Here is a 19153-nt window from a genome sequence, read left to right as displayed (position 1 = left end):
CAGATTTCAGATGCATAATAAGAAAAAGTCAGATATTAGCTGTACTGTACTTTAGCATAGATTTTTAAAGACAGTTAAGGATGCAATCATGTAAATTTTGCAGCAATTTTTTTACATTTACAGAGTCCTTTTTTTCAGGTTGAATATGATGGGAATTCTAAAACAGACTGTAATGAACACTGAGGGGTTTGTGCTGAAATTTTAAAAATCTTACTAAGTACCTAGTTTTAAATATTTGGCTATATGTATATAGATATATATAGTAACAAAAAGAATAAATAATAAGAAATAATATTACTAATAGTAAAGGTTGTAGTAACAGTGGCAGCCATAATAGCAATAATAATTCAGTGGAATGCCTTACTATTCAGACATTAAAACTATTGTTGGTTTGGGTTTGTTGTTTTTGGTTTTCTCTTAGCTTGTCAGCTAGACCTCCTAAGGTTTACTGAAATTACTTATTAAAATTAAGCCTTTATTTGAAGTGTTATGAAAAAGACAGGGCTAAAACAGTGCCTTTCAAAGTTATAACTTAAAAAATCAGCTGGTGTGAAACAATACCTCTAAAATATAAGATGAAAGCAGCAGTGTGTCACGTGTTATATTTTCTCTTTAATTAGAAACATATTAAGAATATCTTTAAGGAAACTTCTAAGGAGCTCAAGCCATCATTTTCTTCTGGTGATCCCAGATATGTCTCATCAATTAATTCATAGGATCATAGAGTATGCTGAGTTGAGAGGGACCCATCAGGATCATGAAGTCCAACTCCTGACCCTTCAAAAACAAACATTCTAAATAAAACTAGGAATGCTTAAGCAACTGGTATATTATTTTGGTCAGGAAAGTAACCAGCAACAGCACACTTATCGTTTGACCTAACCAAAGAGAAGTAATTTTCTGTAAGGAGCTGCTTTCTAAATATATTCTAACAAGGCAAGAAGTAGTGGTTTTAACTTGCAAGTATAGCAACTATTGCAATGAATGACTCTTCATTCAATAAAGTCTTGTTTTGAGTCGTGTTTAAAACATGTCACATTTCTAAAGAATACATTTATTTGCAACCTACATTGTTCTGAAAATTGCATTCCTCCCTCTACAATAACAGACCTTCAATTTTTTCACAGGTACAAAGGCTAGAATTTTCAAAGAAGCTGCTTACAATTATCCCTTAAATTCTAAGGCTAGATGGCCTACTAAGCTGTTTTGGAAAGCCTAGGTAAAAAAACCATGTCACAGTAGTTTACAGATTGCTCCCCTCTTCTCCACTAAGCCCTCCTACTTTCCTAATTGACTCCACTCAATTACCTTTTGTGCTCTGCAAAATGTTACAATCCATCACATTTATAGTGTGTTACTCTTAAGCAGATTACTCAGCCCTGATGTTCTTCATCTTGCATATATCACAAATACAAACCGCAATGAGCAGAAACTAATATTTGCATAATAGTTCTGGAAAATGACTCAGAGGTGGCTCTTAGGGAGTTTGTGTGCTTTACTTCTAAAAATGTTTACCAACAGTTCAATAGCAGAGGTCAAATAGTAAGAAAAGATGGGATTGCCTGTATTACTTCAATTTACACTGCATACTGTATCCTGTTTACAAGTAATGTTTTGAAAGATGTGTGAGATATCCAAAGACATTTCTCTTTTTCCCTGTTTTATCCTAATTTAGTTTTTTTCATTCTATTTTTACAAAATGTTAAACTTCAGGAAGGCAACCGAGTGAAAATTGGAAACTTAATTATTTGTTGTTCCTTTAATGTGAAGAAAAAAGTTACTGACGTGGTTTTCTGGATCAGTAAATCCTTCCCCGGAGAGAAGCATTACCTTATCCTTGTTCAGCCATTGTTATTTAACTAACTCTTCTTCTTAGGTTGATAAGTATGTTCTAATATTTGACCACTGTTTGGGTTTTTTTCTTACTTTTCCTGTTTGCATTGGCTACACTGGCTAAGTAAAACAAGATTCTTGAATTCCTATCTATGTTGAAAAAAAAAAGTACTGTTTTCCATCCATGAACTTGTTTCTCCTTTTTCAAATGAAAGCCCTTCTTCATGCAGTAAATCTTGCAGGAGCTGCCATTGCATCCAGTGAGTTTACTTAAGTGGGTAAATGCTGGCACACTAAATAGGAGTCTTCAGATTCTTGCTATGTGGTTATTCACTACACACAGAGAGTGATTTAGCTTTTTTGGATTAAAATAACCACTTTCTACAACCAGACCACATGCAGGCAAAAGCTACAGTCATCTGGCTAGCCACAACAGATAACAGTCATTTCTCACTACAGTTTCTATTAAACCAAGAGTTGTGAAAATTTAAGAACTGAAATAAAGCATCACGTTTATAAGCTAAGTCTGTGATTAAATACCACTATTCTACATTGCCATTTTATTTTTGCTAGCTGTGGATTGGTGGGTAGACAAAGTCTGAGATTAAATTCATTTCAGGGCCACAGGTTAAATTATTACCATTTCAACTGTATTATCCTTTCTATAAGATGGAATAATCATTAAAATTTAGAAAGCTATATCTTTTTACATACTCAGTTTTTGGCAGTAGCACCAGTGAACTTCTAGCCATATTACTGTAAGGTATGTCTTGTACTGCTTAGAATCTGCCTTTGTGTTCCTGAAGAGCTTGTTCAATCAGCCTGGAAAGAAGCTCTGCAGAAAAGGACCTGATGGTCCAGGTGGAAAAATATGATGAAGAGACTGACAACAAAGATAATTAAGCATCTGTCCTGTGAGGAAATCCTGGAGGGTTTGGGAATGTTGAAGCTGGAGAAGGCTCAGCAGGAACCTTGCTAATGTATGTAAATATCTGAAGAAAAGGTATAAAGAAGGAGCCAGGCTCTTTTCAGTGGTGCCCAGTGACTGGACAAGAGTCAATGGACACAAACTGGAGCACAGGAGTGTCCATTTGGACATGAAGAAATACTTTCTTATTGTGAGGTTGACCAAGCACTGGCACAATTTGCCTAGGGAGGCTGTGTAGTCTTCATCCTTGGAGATACTCAAAAACCATCTGGACATAGTCCTAGACAACTGATTCTAGGGGGCCCCTCTTCAGCAGTGAATTTGGACCAGATGACTTCCAGAGGTCCTTTCCAGTGTCAACCATTCTGTGATTCTGTGCAAAGTTCCATAAGGAAACACTAAAAAGAGTAGGCAGAGATACGTCTTCCAACAACCCTCATCCAACATTGATGGATGGAAGGACAGTAAAATGGGAACATTTAGAGCATGGCCAGGCTCACTTGCACCATAAATGTCAACTCATTGCTGCCACTGCCACAGACTACTGTCGATTAGACTAATCCAATAGGATATTGCTTAGTCATTCTGCATCATATTTGAAAAGCTGTGACAGTCAGGGGAATTTGAAAGTGATTGGAAAAAGAGAAATATCATGATCATTTTTGAAAAGTGTGAAAAGAAAGACACTGGGAACTACAACCAGTCAGCCTCTCCTCCATATCCAGTGAGATCTTAAAGCAGGTAAGGTCTTTCACATGATACCCCAGAAAGTTCTTGACACTACATTGTAGAGATCTGGGCTTGATAGATGAACAGTTAGATGGATAAAGCACTATCTGGATAACTGCATCCAAAGAGTTATAGTCCATGGCTCAGCCAGCAAGTGGAAACCAGTAACAGGTGGTGTCCCTCAAGGGTCCATCAATGTTTAGTATTTTCAGCCATGACATAGACAGTGAGATCAAGTGCACCCCTAGCAATTTTGCTGATGATACTAAGCTAAGTGGTGCATTTGATTTACCAGAAGGAAGATATCTTTTCCAGGGAGACTTGGAAAGGCTGGAGGAGTGGGCCTGCGTGAACCTCATGAAGTTCAACAAGGCTAAGTCAAGTACCTGAATCAAGACACACAGTACTATCAACACAGGCAGGGAGATGAATGGACTGAGAGCAGCACTGCAAAGAAGGGCTTGGGGATTCTTATGGACAAAATATTGGACATGAGCCAGCAATGTGAGCTCATATCTCAGAAAGCAAATTAAATCCTGGCTGCATCAAAAAAAATACAGTCAGCAAGTTGAGGGAGGTGATTCTCCACCTTTACTGCACTCTCATGAGACCCCGCTTGGAGTATTGTGTCCAGGCCTGGAGCCCCCAACATCAGAAAGTTGTGAACCTGTTAGAGCAGGTCCAGAGGAGGGCCACAGAGGTGATGAAAGGGGCTGGAACACCTCTCCTACGAAGACAAGCTGAGAGCCAGGGTTGTTCTGTCTGGAGCAGCCTTGTAGTAACTAAAGGGGGCTTAAAAGGCAGAGAGGGACTTTCTGCCAAGGTCTGTACTGACAGGAGAAGGGACAAGAGTTTTAAACTGTAAGATTTAGACTGGGCACTGGGAAGTGATTTTTTATGGTGAGAGTAGTGAAACACTGGAATAGCTGCCTAGAGCAGCTGTGGATGCCCTATCCCTGGCAGTGTTCAAGGCCAGGTTGGATGGGACTTTGAGCCACCTAGTCTAGTGGAAGGTGGCCCTACCTATGGCAGAGCGGTTGGACTAGATGATCTTTGAAGGTTCCTCCCAATTCAAACCATTATTTGATTCTATGATAACCTATGTTTATAATTTTTTTAAAAATGAATTACAAATCACTTTCAGATAATCACCTCTTTTATAACAGGAGATTATGAGAGAAAATGAGTGATAGAGTATGTATCTCATGTATATATGTACTCATTTTATACACATATATAAGCATTCACTCCTTTATATATTCAACATTGTGTACTTATTCCTGTTTGTTTCTCAAGGAACAAATTTTCTAGCAGAGGGTTAAGGTTTTAATTTTTCATTACTGATTTTCATGTCATTCATCAAAAGTCATTAATATTGCAATATCTAATGTCCATGATGGAGGAAAATCATTATTGAATTAGTGCTCTGACTACAGAACTGATTGTCTCAACCACACTTGAAGAAGTCTGCCCTATTTAAATTAAAAAGAGTTCTCCATTCCTCACAACTATTTTGATTAACCCTTTCAAAAAGCCTTTACTGACACACAGAATTTGTTGCTGTGTCTCTTTTGGAGGGATATATCACCCTCTTCTTAGATACTGTATTGCTTTAGATGTCACTGTCAAGAATGAGAAGCCAATGAAATTTAATTAAACGTTTAGATTTTTTCCAAGGTTTAGTCACTCAACATTCCCTCAACAGATTTTTCAAAGTGTATGCAATAGTGACATCTCTAAATTGGAGTTTGAATTGAGAATGGTTTATTAAATCTACTACATCTATTGGAAGATTATTATGATTATCATTTATAATGTAAAAGCACCTCAGAGCCCTAAGCAGATACATGTCATGGCACTAGATGTTGCACTAGCAGAGAAAAAAAAGATGGTTCTTGCCCTAAAAAGACTTCCATTCTATTTCTGAGGAACATAGGATAAATTCATGTGTCAGTCATTTTGAATTATTGCTTCACATCTCTCAATACAGTCTCTAGCCACTAAAGAATTCAATATGTTCATTAAATGTTCATTTAATCTATTTACTGTTTATGGTGGGTAGCAAGTCATTAGGGTCACATATGAATACTTGCACTCTTTAGTTGTGAGGATTTAAATTTCTCTTAAAAAAAACCAAACAAACAGAAAAAATAAGAATACGTATTTACAACTATATTTGTTTAGACTAGAACAGTAATTGATATGCTAAAAAACTGTTGTGTCCCTAAGAATTGTACAAAGTTGTGATTTGTTAAAATATATCAGTATAACGCCATATTAGACCAATACATGCAACTATCTCATGAAGACCCTAATGCCAGCAATGTGATTGATAAAAGGAGTGGACAGAGACTTTACAAGTTTGAATTTTTGTAAGTTTGATTGATGCAGCAAGGCTTTCATGTCACTGTTTGATGTGGTAAATCCAAAAGATCTACAAAAGAAATGTTAAAAGAGTTTCAAAAGGCAGGAAGTTCAAAACTAATCAGGTGTTCTTCTTTTTTACTGTCGATAACAGAAGGCCAACAGTTGGGCTGCAATTTACAGCCTAACCTCAAATTTGCCAGTTTTTGTCAGTAAACATCAGTGTCTGCTCTTCCAGAGGCAACAACCCCTTTCTGTAACTGGCTATTTCTGTATATCTGAAGAGCTGCTCAGAGGTCCAGGAGACTCACTTGCTGTCATACTGTGGGGAGGGAAGGCTTTAGTTCTCAGCTGAGTGACCAAGCTGAAGTTAAACATAGGTTAGGTTGCAAGTCTGGATAACAAGTTAAGCCCACAGTGTTAGAAATCAGATTAATAAACACAAGCACTTTGTGCCATTTCAGAAGCCCTGAGGTATCATCTTCTGTCTACCATACCAAAAATGCACAATCCTGTGGCATATCTGTGAATCCCACATGAGTGAATTATTTTACAGTAGTGGTTTTAGAATTAAAATACTTAATGCTATATCTTGAAATGTCTTAAAGATCAACAAAGAGCTGCTCCTAGAATTAGGGTTAGGATTAGGAGATCAGGGGTTGAAGAACTTTGTTTGTTTTGCCCATGCAACCTCCCTGGCATAGGTAAGTGTTAAATGCCAGAAAAGGCTGGTTATTATTTTTCTCTACTGCCAGGCAGTACTGCTAGGTCTCTCAGTTAAACTGCAAGATGTCACAAGCATAAAATTTGTAGAAAGACTATCATTTGGGTTCTTGCACACCCTCTTAACAGAAGATTGGTCCAGATACTACAGTGAGAAATAACCTCCAGTATATTCTGGTATGGGTTTTTCTTACAGTTCAAACTCTGCTTACTATTTAGAAGACTTATAACTCTTTCTCTAGAAGACCACTTCTATTTGAGCACCTTTAACTCTGTTAAAGAAGAAGACTTGCAACCATGATTATACAAAACTAATGAGCACAAGACAGTTATCTTCTATACATGGAAAATAATTGGAGCTGTGGATAATGCTCACAGTCCTGAAGCAGGCACCCAATGGTTCTTTGATGACCAGCAGTCATCAGCCAGGCTGGAAGTATCAGGTTTAGTTACTGCCTTCAGCAGGATAATCCTTGATCTTGCTAAATTGCCATTCTTTTACTGTCTGTATTTCCTCTCAGAATTTTATATCTTTCTTCAGGACAGTATTTTTCTCCTGAAAGACTGCTAATATTGACTCAAGAGCAGGGCTGTTCCCCAAGAGGCAAGGAGCCAAGAGTGAACCCAAGGTAGTGACAACATGGAAGAGCCACACTGTGTACAAGCAGGGCAGGGGTGACAACAGCAACTGGCTCAATTGTCAGCCCAGCAATCATCAGGTAGGGCAAAGTCTGGTCCACTCAGCAATACAGCCTGCAAGTCAGAACAGCAGAAGCCAGAACTTACCTACAGCATGGCTGAGCCCAGGAGAGGGGGCCAGAATACAGGCTGAAATGGGGCTTCTGGCCCACAGATGGAGGGTGAAGGTCCCTGTTGAGGCTTATCAAAGTATGTAGTGCACTCAAGACCACAACAACAGGATTGCATTGTTGTTTGTTGCATTGTGCTGTTTCACACCAAAGACTTTGTTATGGTAAAAAATGGCTCAGTGCCAGAAGAATCACTTATCTAACTATAATCTGTATTATTTTTCCACTATAATCTGAATGATAGACTAAAGTATCTGCTCTTGCTAAGCCTACACTTCAGCAAGAGCTATTTTGTGAGCTTCAGAAAATAAAATGTTCTCTCTTGTGTGGCTTTCACTTTGCAGAAAGTTGAGTACGAAGGAAAGAAATGGTCCATGTTTTGTGGAGATGGTCCAGAGATTGTTCTCTGGAATCTTCTTAACACTGTGGAAGTTGTGGAGGGCAATAACCAAAAGGCTACCATCTGCCAAAGCTGCCTGGGTGCTTGTTCTGAAGTAGAATGAATCCTGGTGGCAAGAGAAAGAGTTTTTCTCAGTCCCTTCTGATTAATCTGTATATTAGTGCTCCAGCACCAAAAAGCAGTGCTGTAGCCACCAGAGTATTGATACTGATGTACAATTCTGGTTTTATAAATGAAGAATAATTTTTAATGTTATGACACCTGACTTGAAATCTTTCAATAAGCCTAAATTAAGATTGCAGATAAGGTCTTGAGAAGTCCTGAATCCCACAAAGTTGATAATTCTTTGATGAATGGTGATTCTGGAAGGGAGAATTTTCTGTGTTTTTTTACCTAATCTAATAACAACACTGACTAAGCATTACCGTTAAAAACAGGGTGAGGACTGGGTCAGAATTAGAGAAAGACACTGCTTTATTACTAAATCCTTCTAAACTCCCTTACACCACATGTAAGGACAGTTACTTCCCAAAACTGCAGTTGAAGAGCAAATCTGGGAGCCTTTATGTTCTGATTAAGCAGAACAGTCTGTTAGAAACTATAGTTACTGCTGACTAAAGCCCCTCAATCAAGGCAGAGAGTGGTACTTCATTTTGAGGTCTCTAATTTACTGTTAAACCCTGATTTAAGACTTAGGTAGGCTCAGGGTCGTTGACAGCAGGAATCTGCTGATTCTGCAGGACTTGCTCAGAGGTGGTAAAGAATGATTCAGGAAGAAGATAGTGACTTCTAGGATTCTTTTTCCCCCCAGTCTTGTCAGTGATGTAAATTGATAACAGATGTCACAGCAATGAAGTAGATCCTACTTCATTTTCTTCCTTATATAGAGTTTCTGTAAACCTACGGTAAAGGGTGAGCCACTGTGAGTGACTTTCCCAAGATGGCTCCCTTTACTAAATTTATAGCTGAGGTTAGGATTAGAAAGGAGAGGGAATGAAGTACCTACTCTATTACTGGATCTTTCAAGGCTCAGGAACATAAAATATGATCTAGTGCTACAATGAAGAAGTAATTCCTATTTCACTCACCCAAGAGTTGAGTATCTCCATTTGAAACACATAGTAACAGGAAAGTTTGCAATTGTAGACGGAATATTGGGAGAAGTAATACGGCTGTTGGTGAATGGTTAATGCTAGGGCTATGGAGAAGCCCTACTTCTCTGCAGCAGCCTGAAATGATGCGTCTCCAAGTCAGAGGAAAGAACACTTCATATTTTTATTGAAGTCTCTAGTTTTTTGCTTTGTTTAGGTTGGGGTCTGAAGCTACTTTTATGATTACCAAAGTCTGTGTGACAAATTTCTTTACCTGTTTTCCCCCTGTAATTTTGGCTTGCTCTAAAAGACAAGAAAAAAACAGAAGCATGTCAAATAAGGCTAAGCTTAGCAGTGGTCATACCAAGAATTACCATCACCTCTACAATAGAGTCTGGAAAATATCCTTTATCTTGGTTCCTACCTTCATTAAAACCCAAGGTAGATTAATTCATATTTTGTTTTTAAGCACAGGAAAGCTGGGGACTGCAGGTTTGTAGCAGAATTCCTGGAAGCTGCTCCAGAGAACAGCTAATATTTTCTTCTAGTCCAACAAGAAACTTGTTGGTAAACACAGGGTCACGGTTCTGGTTAGGATGACAGCAGGGTAACCAAGGAGAATCGTTTCCCTAATATCCTGTTATTTTCAGATGCAGACTATTATAAGTGTACAAATTACAAGGCTTCTGTGATGTAAGATGACACACTATGCCAGACATAAAGAATTGTTCTCAATTTTTTGTAGCTTATGTCTTGGGATCATTTTTAAACTCCAGCACTGGTAGGGTAGAAAAGAGAGTAAATGGACCTTCTCTGACCTATGATAAAAATGAGTGCCAGAAAATTACTTTCTAGTCCCACAAATACATATATACTCTAACTGTCCATACAATTCTTTCCTCTTCAGACTAAGTCTTTTTGGTTGATTCTGAAAGGTTCAGCCCTCTATTTTGGGAAATTATTTCTATTTTCTTTTGATGGAGTAGAGATGAACCTTACTGTTCTCTATTTTTTGATTTCTGTTAGAATTTCTGAGAGTAACGCATAGAGAGGGGAGTTTACTGAGGCATCCTCCAATACCTGAATTGTAAATCAGCAGTCTGTGTTTTGCTCTTCCTTGTATATCTGTTTGCCACCCTGAAGCACAAACCTAGAAAGTTGACTCTGTTGATGTTTACAGAAGACAGCAGGTTTCAGGGAGATGGCAGAAGGTTTCAGGGAGCCAACCCACAAGAAAGCTTCTTTTCAGGTTTAAAGTTTTTGTTGTTGTTTTGCTCTCTTCTTGTAAACATGTCAAACTTATTAGCATATGAGTAGAACTGTGGTTCATCTTAACGTTCCTGGGACCAGGGCCCAAAGCCATGAATGTAAATTCATGTTTCTTTATCCTTCAGGACTCACTGAGACATTTTGTTCCACTGAGGCAAAAAAAAAAAACTAGATTTTTTTTTTCCCCTGCCCACCTCTCTATTCTATTTGAGAACTTAAGGATGGTGTCAGAGCTATGGCTAAGGTTATGGACTGGACAAGCCAAGGAGTTAGATTTATTTAAGATCCTGTGAAGCTCATGAGCATATAGACAGAGATCTATTCCCTAATGAGATGGGAATTCTTAATACAAACGGCAGATCTTGAAGAAACAGTTTTAGTATTTGGTCCTGTAAATGATATCAGTCTAGAATTAAGGCTTTAGAAAGAAAAAATAGGCCTTTGAAATTTTCTCATTCTGGATGCTGCTTAGGGCTTAGATTTAGTGCCGTGGAAAGGTGCAATAAAAATACCAGGTTTAAACACTGAAAAAGGCTCAGGGTAAGGAAGAAAGCAATTTATGGAAAGGAAACTGATCATATTTTAATATAGTCCATGGAGGAGATTCTAGTTAAATTCATAATTAGGAATTTTGAGTACAGGAACTTAACAACTCTATTACTGAGGCCTCCTCTTACCATTACAAGGAGAAAGGGTGGTTCCAGAAAAAAATACACTTTATTTTCTGTTGTCCAGGGAACTGGTTCTCTGGGCTTATATTCAAGAATAGTTAAATCTTGACTAAGAGTTTGGTCAGAAAAAGCAGAAACTACAGAACTACACAGTCTGCTGGATGCAAAAGCCCTACTAGTAGAGATTGAGATATCGTGCTGAAGAGAAGAAAAGCAAATCTGTGGGATCTGTTTAGCAATGTCATAACCTGCAGAAAAGTCACTGGGCTAGGTTGAGTATTGCAAGTATGGTTTGGAAAGACAAGAGCTGAACAAGATTAAATTAACACTAGATGATAATGTAAAATGAGAGTAGAGTTTCATCCTATTATGATATATATAGAACTTGGGAAAGGTGTTAGTTCAGAGTAAGGGTTTATTCCAGAAGAAAACATAAATTTGCATGTTCTTTGTAGAGGTTTCTGGCTACAGTTAGGATTGAATTAAGGTAGGTATAGGATCAGGAACCTCACAGAAAGTCAATTTAATGTTTGAGGCTTCACAGTTCCCTGGACAGCACTGACAACTGATTTTAAGGCCAAAGTAGTCTTTTCTCAACAAAAGTCCCCACTGAGCACAGAAATTAAACTAGAGCTACAAGTGAGAGGGCCTAAAGGCATCCATTTGTTTGCAGAGCCTAAAAAAACCTAAAACAGTTAAAGGGGCTTATAGCACTCTGATCCAAATGGTCTCTGGCTTGGTTTTATGCTTTAGTCTACCCATTTCATATAAGATTAGGACTGTACATAGCAGGACAAATGTTTAAGGTAGCATTTTTTTCATCTTGCAAGAATCCAGTGTATTCAATTCAGTACCAGCGCCTATATCCCCTTATGAAACCTTGATTTTTTGATCTCCTGTTGTATTTTGGACAACCTAAGATGTATTTTTGATTACAGAAAACAAGGGTTAAAACTTGCCTAACCTTCTTTCTGTATTTATTAAATTCAAACCATTTGGGGTTTTTTGTGGTTTCAAATGTTTCACAGTTTCCAAGGCAATTAGACTACAAATTTCTTAACTTCAAGCACTTGAGAAGATGATCCTTACAAGTTGAATAAGTGGCATTGAAAGATGAAATCAGATTAATAGGTTAAAATATTCTAGTAACTTAATGGTATTTTTGCTTTAAAAAAAAAAAATGGAAAAAACCCACAAAAAAACCCACAAAAACGCTATTTTATAGAAAAAGAAAAATTAGACATGTTATATCTAGGGAATAACTCTTAAGAGAAATTTTGTTTGATCTCTTACTTTTCTATATTTTCATTAGCAATACTACATGGTGCTTGTTCCTTAAAATAGGGAACATTTTTGTCTCTTAAAAAAAAAAAAAAAAAGGAAACTGAAGAAAGAAAGCAATTTAAAACCAATTCCAACAGCAAACAATCCATATTTATTACTGGTGTGTTTTCATCCAACTTCTCAAATTGGCTCTTTAACGCTATTGTTCCACATAAAAACTAAGTGTGCAGTACACTTCAGATAATGATGCATCAACATTTGTGACTTTTTTATCTTGGAAAATTAAGCCTAATTCTCAAGACCAATGCTATGAAGAAATTCACTTTAAAACTACAGTGTTATTTTAAATCTCCTTGCTGAGTTCATTCAATAGAAAAGGCCGAATACCATCATTCCTAAGCACTTTTAATAAGTAAAACTCTGGCATTTACTCAGAGTTTTTATATCATCATTCAGGGAGTGATCCAGTTAATCAGTGGTCCCACTTTTATTAATCTTAAAAGCATTCTGTTTACTGTAGTATTGTCATTTAGAATTTGTCTTTTTTTGTTATTGGTTATGGAGGTAGAAAGAATATGTCCATGACTACATTCCATATCAGGTCCTAAGTATATATATTCAAGACTTTGTTTTGGTTTTCTTCAGCCTCATCTCTTAATCATTGTGATAAAAAGAATCAAAGCTAAAGAAAAGCAAACAGGTATTGGAAAAGCCACAGGGAGCCTGAAATTCAAGAAAATTGCTCATGTGGCTGCAATCATGTAAATCACTCTGAATGCCAATGGAATGAAGTACACACATGAAATAGTGAATGCAAATGATACTACTAAATAGGTACAGATTCAGACTGATATGTAATTATATATAGGTTTCAAAATTAATTAAGTATCTCTATGTTTCTCCTCTTGCAGTCATCTGCATAGATTCATTGCTGCAGTAAGACATCATTCTAGGTCTCACAGCACTGAAATACCGTATCTTTTAGCATAAGAGAAACATAAATCTTACGAAGAAAGAAGCATAAATCCTATTAACTAGAAAAGCCCAAAAGAATGCAAAGTATCCAGGTAATACCTATTTGCTCGCAACTTAATAGAACCAGTATATTTTCCCTCTTCATTTTATAGAAATCCAAAAGCCTAAATAGCTGTTTCTGTGAATATCACCCTCTGCTTTAGGGAAACTGTCCAAAAGGGATTGGTTTCTATGTCACTCCTCCTCCAGAATTCCAGTATCATGCAGTTCTAATGGTAAATACAACAGAAGCCTTGGTGTCATACCTCAACAATAGCAACAACTAGCATAAATCAATATTTACCACTATCAATAGAAGAATTCCCAGTAATGATGGCAGTATGCTTTATGTTTACTTCTTCAAGACTCGGAATTTAAGCAGTAATCAAAGGTCCAATCAGGCAGACAGCAGCCATTCATCACAGCACTAAAATGTCATTCATGCAGAAATTAGCTTAAATCAGAATATGAGGTAGAAGTCGTTCAGCATGAGCCCCACCCTTACTGGACAAATCTGAGATTGTATTTTGAAAACACAAGTCCTCCCATCTACTTGCAGGTGGCTGATTATTTGGTTAGGTTTCAGAGGTACTATTTTCAACTGATTTGTAAAGTTCAATTCAGCTGGTATTACTGTACAATTAAAGGGGTTTTTTATCAAGTCATTCAAAAAATCAACATCCAAAAGGAAAATAAATGTTGTCTTCTATTCTGTTACCTGACCTGAGTTTTCAGTCTAAATTTGAGACAGCTCTAAATTACTTCTGACTTGTGTCTCTCCAGCAAGATGTTCTCATCTTACACTTATATTTTCCGCTTTTGGTTAGATCCATAGTTTATGCCAACATGTTAAAATACAGATTTTGTTAGTTTGAAAATTGTCATGCACATACATATTTTTGTCCCTAGTTCTCTCTCTTTTAAATACATTTAGCATAGTATTCAAAAGGGATTTATCTTGGCCTACTTATCCACTATCAGAGGAATACTCAGACTATTCCTCTTGGGCATTCAAAGATTTCAGCTTCAGACTGATGACATACTGCCACAGATCAAAAATCAGGAAATACTTGAACTTTCTTCAGAGTGGTCTTGTCTTCTCTTATAAACCACAAATTACTTGTTTTCTTTTATGGACCATTCTGTTCTGACTAACACTCTTGTTCAAATTAGCTCTGACTAACCTGGTCTTTCTTTTCTCTTTAAAAGAGAAAAATCCAAACGTCATTCAGTTTTTATTTGGTGTAAAAGAGCAAAAGAAAGGGGAAAATGAGGTGAAAGAATGTAATTGAATTAGTTAGTTGTGTAGGAGTTCAACTCTGAGACAAAAAAAAAAAGTGGTCTCTCTGGAGAAAAAATTGTATTTAGTCTGGTGATTAAAAAAACATGATCATGTGCATGGACGAAACAGCTCAATTAAAGCTCTTTATGCAAGTGGACTGCTAGAATTTTTATTTTAAGATTTCTTTCCAAAGTATGATTAATATGTATTTTAAAATACAGAAAACCATTTGCATTCCATTATATCTTGTGGAGTTTCAACTTTACAAAACTTCCATAAGAACCTTTCTGTCTTTTAGCTGTATTTAGTTATTGGCTATTTTCCTTTATTCCATGTCTGGGTTTGGCATTCAGTGGGATCAGTGGACTTTAGTTCTGGCCCTGCATATCAATCATTTAGAAGTAGTTTGCAATGCAACAGCTCTGCCACATACACATACACATAGACAGTCGAAAACAGATACACATAGAAAGGCTGGAATGCCTTTCTCCCAGTACAGACATGAACAGTTTAGATCACTGTACACTCTGTATATACTGTCTTAAGTAGAGAGAGTAAGATGCTAGGTACCCACAGTAGGATGTTTGCCACCCACTCTTCAGATGCTGTCAGCTCTAAGGACAAGAATACTCCATGGGAGTATCAAGAAACTTGAAAGGTAAGCCATGAGTTAAGTGCAGCACTTTCTATCCATTTATCATAATCTACTTCTGTGGGGGAAAAGTCCATTTTATTGAAATAATTCATCAGTCAGGAGAAAAGAAGGTGTCTATTTCAAAAGTAATACAATGAACAATGAGAATGGTGTATATGCCATGATGTATTTGTCTCTCAAGAAATATATTTGTATAAATCTGTCAAAATCTTTTCACTTTTCTCAATTATGCATTCTTGTATAGATAAAAACATGTAAGTCTGAGCAGCTTGCCTTTAAAGGCACACAGAGAGATGTGTCTACCTGTCTTCCCAGGCATACTGTTTTGGTGAACATAATATGTCCATTATGGCAGAAACTATTGAAATACAGTATTGAACACAGCAGGCAGTAAGTAATATGGTTTTTGCCACAGATTTATAGGAAACACTAGGAGGCACACTGCAGCAATGATACATATTTACAGATGTCACTGCAGCAAGAGTCATGCTAAACCGCTGGAGGCCTAGACACTCGCAGTGAAATTATTTTTCCTTTAAATGGTTTCTTCTAAAACATAATTGCTTGGTTCTGGACAAAAAATAGAATGGTACAGAAGCATGTATCCTTTTTCTTTTTGCAACTGTGTAAGCCAGAAGAGTTACAGCCAAAATGTTGAGTCAAGAAAAATAATAAAGTGCTTTTAACTGAATGCCAAACAAATTTTCTTCTGCTAGTTTTCAGACAAGATTCATTTACTACAATAATCTCTTTTACACTTAAATACTGCTGTGGTCACCATCTAAAAGCTTTATAAATGATCCTTCGGGTTTGCAGTATAAGACAATTACCTTGGTGCAAATCAAAGCCTGCCAAAACTCCAAGATATAAAACAGGTTGCTATTTTCTTTGTACATCTGCAGCATATGCATATAAATTGGTCATCCACCAACTGAAATTGCAAATGCAGACATGCATTTTTTTCCCTACTACAAACCTATAGAACATTTCAGCTTGTGTGCAGTTCCACATTTTGCATATTAAATTTGTGCACGAATTTTAAATCTGTTAGCTTACTTATCAGTAAGCTATGTAAAGTGTGCTCCTACTCTTTATAATTCAAAGTGTATTTTTGAAATATCTAACAACTATGATTAAGCTAGTGTATAGCTCCATGCCAAATTCACATATAGCAATACTTGTGCCAGTAATCTACTCAAAGGTAAATACAACCAAGTTGTGAATGTATTTCTATATAAAGAGCTTTGAAGCTCTGAAGTATAATGAAAAGTCAAGCAGAAGCTGCAGAGCAACTAATGAAATTAGCAACTGGGCTCTCAAGAGAAGAACGGGAGACAGATATAGTTAGAGACTAAAGCCCAAAGAGAAATGTGGGTGATATGCAGAGTTTTCAAGGGAAAAGATGTGATGAAACAGGGAAGAGACTACCTGAGATTCATGAGGAGAGTCAAGTCTATGCAACTGGGGACTAATTAAGAGGAGAAATTAATAATGCACTGTCACCAGTGCAGACAGAGAAACTGGAATAGCAAACTACCCACAAGAGTAAGGATATAAAATATGATTCTGAAGTTGATGGAAGGTAGGGTAAATTCTATAATTATCCTTTATCTATAATTATACTTAATTATCCTAATTAATCTTGATTGCCTTCCATGATGAAATAGCTGGCTCTGCAGAGACCAGAAAAGCAGTCTGTGTCATTTACCTTGACTGCAGCAAGGCATTGGACATGGTCTCCCAAAGCTGAATGCATACAGACAAGATGGGCAAACTTCAAGGAGAGGGAAAAATTGTCTGGATTGTTGCACTGAAAGTATTGCAGTCAACAGTTCAGAGTGTAACAGCATATGATTAAAATTGACTCTCCTCATAGCTCAGTACAAGAACTGATACTACTAAATACATTTGGGATGGGATCATCTGGTTATGAACAACACCAAACAGAGGGGGGCAGCTGATACACTGGAAGGGGAGCAGGGGACTTTGACAGATGGACAAACAGCTGACCCATGAAGGTGGAGAAAAGCAAAGAGCAAAGACAAAGGCAGAGTCCTGCATCTGAGATGATATTAACCCCAAGTAAGAGCAAAGCTGGAGGTGACTGGTTAGAAATCAGTTCTGCAGTAGTGGCATGGTGGACAGAAAGTTGAACATGGGGCAGCAGTGCACTCTTATGGCAGTAAAGGAGAACAGCATTTTGGGCAGCAAAAGTATCCAGAAGGTATGAGGGTGGTTATCTCCTTTTGTTTTGCCCTTGTGAAACTCCATCCAAAACAGTGTCCAGCTTTGAATACTCCCAGTAGCAACTCATTACTAGGAAGACTGCAGCATATGCCACACAGACACCAAAGAAAAATTATTTGTTCAGCCTGAAGAAAAGAAGGCAATGGGGGTGGCAACATGTGGGTGGTGGGCATCGTGTCAGATTGTTATCTTAACAACCCCAAAGTGAGCTACAGAGAAAAGACAGTCAGACTTTCTCTTCAAGCTGACAACCTAAGGCATGAGAGATAATTGTCACCAGGTGACAGGGGAAAGGAGCATTTTCCTAGTAATTTGTATATTTGTGATTAGTTATGAACTAGGATAGTCACCCTAAAACCTAGATAATCAGTAGATTTAAAAATTATACCCATAGAGCATAAGTCTTTATGAAAATTAGTTAGCTCAATAAAACATTTTCAGTACTTTGTTCAGACAAGGATCCAAGTCAAGTTACAGTTCACAGGAATTTTTCAGATATGAATCTACATTCTGAAGATCTGAATGTGAAGAGAAACTCAGAATTGAAGACACATTAGGTAATATGTATCTTCAAAGTAAGGGCTCTCTTCAGTGTACATGTTGTTGGAGAAAGAGTTTGTGTATTAAGTCCTTCTGTGTGCAAGTCTGTCTAACCATCTTGAAAGCTTCTTGGATCAAAGAAAGAAAGAAACCATTTAGACATGAACTAACATACAGATTTTCTTTTATATGTGTGCTCCTTTCTCTAAACATAGTAAGTTAATGAGCTGTTAATACTTGGATTTCATACATACTTATTTTATTCTATCTTAGCATTTCTTGGTTATAGGCATAAATATCAGGAACTGGCAAGCCAGACATTTCACACATCTTATGATTATTAAAACCAGATTACTGCCTATTCCATCAAGGTAATGCTAAAGATACTTAAGTGGTAGGGAAGATCTTATTCACAGACCAGCTTGGGAAGTGGCAAAATAATGAGCAGCCTTTGCAGATGGATTTGGGCATGCAACATGACATAAGTAAGTCCCTAAGGGCATCACCCCTAAAGGCCTATGAAGGATTTTTCAACAGAAAAGGTGTGTCTGCACCTTCTCATCAACTGTCTTCTACTAAATACTTGGAGTACTGAAATTCTACAACCAGTGAAGAGAGATGTTATGAGAAAACATGGAAATCAAGAATATTGTTGGGACATAATTCACACCTGTTTTCAGTAGGCAGAGAAAAGAAAAGCCATGTAAACAAGATCGCAATAATGGATAAGAATGCATGGAAGGTAAGAGGATTGAAAAAAATCCCCCCATAAAATGAAACAAACTCACACAAATAGAAGAGAGCAAAAATATAAGTGAGAGTATAAGTCAATACAGCTGATGAAAGTTACTGCATTTAATTCGCGTAAGAAATAGGATGAGTTCTGAGAGAAACAATTTAAATGTTCCTAGATTAGTGCAAAAAGCCTGGACAACAGAGTGGAGAATAGTACAGGACATTAAGCTGTTGTAACAGCTATAAAAGAAAAATGGAGAAATAGCAAGCCTGATGGGAAGCAGGTAGAGGCTTTCTTCATAAAATTGTAAATAAACATTAAGGTGGTGTAGTTGCACTGAGCATTAGCAATGTGACAGAAACTAAAGAAAAAAAAGGCAATAGTTCAGGAAAAGAGTTTGTATAAGAAATTATTTTTTGGAAAGACTGGTATCATGCCAGATTTTTCTAAAACCTCTGAATCAGATTTGCATTCAGATAAAGACATCATTTTATTACTATATAGAATAAAAGATACCTGGAATTACATCAAGGAAAAAAAAGGCCTGCATGTTTCTGCATATTGTATTTTAAAAGTTT

Source organism: Myiozetetes cayanensis, unplaced genomic scaffold (genome assembly GCF_022539395.1).
Source record: "Myiozetetes cayanensis isolate MyiCay16 unplaced genomic scaffold, myiCay2020 scf2-11, whole genome shotgun sequence".
In the NCBI taxonomy this organism is placed as follows: Eukaryota; Metazoa; Chordata; class Aves; order Passeriformes; family Tyrannidae; genus Myiozetetes; species Myiozetetes cayanensis.
Note: the sequence above shows the minus strand (reverse complement) of the source record.